At 52.0% G+C, this 2,861-nt stretch overlaps 1 protein-coding gene across 3 annotated transcripts in view; it reads left to right on the plus strand.

Annotated features, from left to right (window-relative positions):
- Positions 1–1,546: 1,546 nt before the first annotated feature.
- The window catches only part of LARGE (like-glycosyltransferase), a 692,738-nt gene continuing 691,423 nt past the window's right edge, over positions 1,547–2,861 (plus strand). For 2 of the 3 annotated variants that reach the window (XM_011978982.1, XM_011978983.1), the window contains exon 1: positions 1,547–1,660. The gene's annotated coding sequence lies outside the window, so the exon portion shown is untranslated. The remainder of the gene's footprint in view (positions 1,661–2,861) is intronic. The other variant, XM_011978984.1, reaches the window with a different exon arrangement.

A 2,861-nucleotide genomic window follows, 5' to 3' on the forward strand; every position in this document is an offset into this window, starting at 1 on the left:
CTCAGCCTCCTGAGTAGCTGGGATTACAGGTACCCACCACCATACCTGGATAATTTTACTATTTTTCGTAGAGTCAGGGTTTCGCCATGTTGGCCAGGCTGGTCTCGAACTTCTGACCTCATGTGATCCGCCCGCCTCAGCCTCCCAAAGTGCTGGGACTACAGTGCACTGTGTTCTTAACCTGTCTTTAGATTCCCCGGTTCCTTGTATCAGGTACACAGAAAAACGGAGTGTTTTCTGGCTTCCTCTTTGAGATGCCTTTAGGGCCCCCTAGTGGCTGTTTTAAGACCTCAGGTTTCTTAGGATTAAGGTCTCCTTGACCCTAATAAAAAAAATCAGACCTTTCCGAATCTCTTCAGTGACAGGTACAATAACTGTGTGGAGATAAATAGATAACAGTTGGTTTAGATAGCTCAATTTATTTTTTTCATTTTTCGGTTCTCAGCAAAAGCTGTGCTCATTCTTTAGAAATAACAGATATATCACCTTACATATTTTATTCTGCATTCTCATACTATATCGTAGAGGAAATCCTTTTAAGACATTTATATCTTGGTTTGTGTCAAAGGGCTATAATTCCTAGTAACTACATCCTACTTCAGGGTTTCCATGTATATTCATATACATATTTAGTTGCTTGGACTGGGGAGTTGAGGTGCTTTACAATTTTCCAACGTAACACTTTAAACGTGGGGGCTTGAGGTACTAACCAGAGGGCTCAGTATGTGGCATATTTCAGTCTGACAACATTAATATCATTTAGAGCATTAGCTATGCCAGTGACTGCAGGAACTTGCAAACTTTATTTGATAAAACAAAGCTTTTCCACATTTAAGGTGCTTATTGACCAATGCAAGTACATTTTGTGAAATCCACTAATAAGGCATTATGTCTTCAACATGCGTTACCGACCAGCGTGAACATTGCTATCTCCCACACGATGGTCACATTTTTCTTTCTTAGATTCTATCTAGAGAATGTACACTTGAGTAATTATAATGGAGATATTTTTTCCCCGCAAGCTTATCTTTTAGTTGCTGATGTTATTCAATTATTTCTCCTTCGCTTGTAAATTTCAGGTCTCTTTTCCTTTCCTCAGTCACGTTATCTTTATTAATATGCTAATATGCTGTAACAATGCATTTTACACCACTAATGAAGTGAAGCAAAGCAAAACGTAAAAAGAAAGTACAAATTCTGGCTTAAACTTTACCCGGTTCCGGGGCGGGGGTGGGGGTGAGAGAGGAGGAAGAGAGTAGGAAGGAAGGACATTCGGGCGGCAAAAAAATAAAAATGATCCCCTTGTTTTCAGCGCGTTCTAGAACAGAGCTGCACGTCAGAGGAAGAACTGAGCAGCCTTCGAGCTAAAACACTTGGCATTAAACTTTGACACTTCAACGGTCTCTAGAATATTAGGTAATAGTTTTTCATATAATGTTCTTCTCCGATACGGTAATGGCATCAAAACAGATCGGCTATGCCTGCAACGTGCACGGTGAGACTTATCCCCGCAGAGATAAGACAGCAGGACCCCAGCCTCGCAGTTAACTTATCCCGAAGCTCCAAAGCAAACGTCTTTTACTTCTTCGCCGGGGACGCTGCTGTGCCACCGCTGCCTCCCTTTCGCATTCTGCTGGGCTCCGTCAGCCGCTGAGATTAGGTAAACAGCGCCCCGGAGCCGGGGCAGAGCGGGCGCTGCTGCTGCTGGTGGGGGTCGTTGTTTCAAGAGGCTGGAGGGAAGGGGGATGGGAGAAGGGTCCCAGCTCGGTCAAGCCAAAGGCCGAGAGTGTGGTTACCCAGGCGGGAGCCAGGTCCGGAGCGGAGCAGGGGCCGAGCCTCGGAAGCCCCTGCCCACCCCCAGCCCGACCTCGAGGAGTGGGGTCAGCTCGGCAGCCCGAGCTCGGCGGCCTTTTCCCGCGCGCCCCCTCACCAGCCCATCCTTCCCCTGCCCCTTCCAAGAACCAGGGTGGGCTTCCCGCTGCCTCGCCAGAGTCCTGGAGCGCGGAGAGGCGCGCAGAGGGGAGGCAGAGACCCGGCGGCCCGCGCGGCTGGGGAGAGGTGGAAACCCGGGGGGAAGGGGACCCCAGAAGCCCTGGGACCGAGCTGGGGAAAAACCCGGGAGCTGGATCGCGCGCCCGGAGCTCCGGTCTCCGAGTCGGAGTTGTGCAGCCCTCGGCGTCCTCTTTCTCTCCCTGCCTCTCTGCTTTCGCCTCCTCTGGGTCTTCTCTCGAGGGCATCCTCCTTCCATCCATTCTCACACCCCCGCCCTTGTACCCCGACCCATTTCGCCCACTCCTCCTGTGGCTTGGGAGGACTCTCAGCACCCTACCCTCGTTCCTAGAACTGGGAGGCTGGAAGTCCATTCAAGGGATGTTGCGCGCCGGGTTCTTATGCCAAGAGGGAAAGAGCGAGAATAAAACCAGCAGGGGAGGGGCGTGTTGTGCGTGCACGGGGTGTGTGTTTGGGGTGGGGGAAACAGAATGTAGTTTCCTCAGAGGAACAGGAAGCCTTGGACAGGATTCTTGGAAACTGAGCCCAGAAAGATGCCGTCAGAGCCCTTCAGCGGGGCTCCTCACAGACTCCAGCTGCCCCACACCATGCCCACCTCTGAGAGAAGCGGCGACCCGAGGCGGGGAAACTTCCTACTTCTCACGACGGCTGTTTTGTGCAATTTGGGGAGCAGGCTGCATGGTCCTGCAAGCCTGCGAGCGTCTCTAACACGGCAGCTGCGAGCCCGTCCCGCTTCCCTTCCCCCTCTTTCCGCGAGGCACGCCAAACCCGAGGCGGCCGGGAGCGGCCGGGGTGGGGGGGAAGAAGGGCGGGGAGCTCTCAGCTTGCACCCTTTCATCCCGACCCGGCCC

Source organism: Mandrillus leucophaeus, unplaced genomic scaffold (assembly GCF_000951045.1).
Source record: "Mandrillus leucophaeus isolate KB7577 unplaced genomic scaffold, Mleu.le_1.0 Scaffold2, whole genome shotgun sequence".
In the NCBI taxonomy this organism is placed as follows: Eukaryota; Metazoa; Chordata; class Mammalia; order Primates; family Cercopithecidae; genus Mandrillus; species Mandrillus leucophaeus.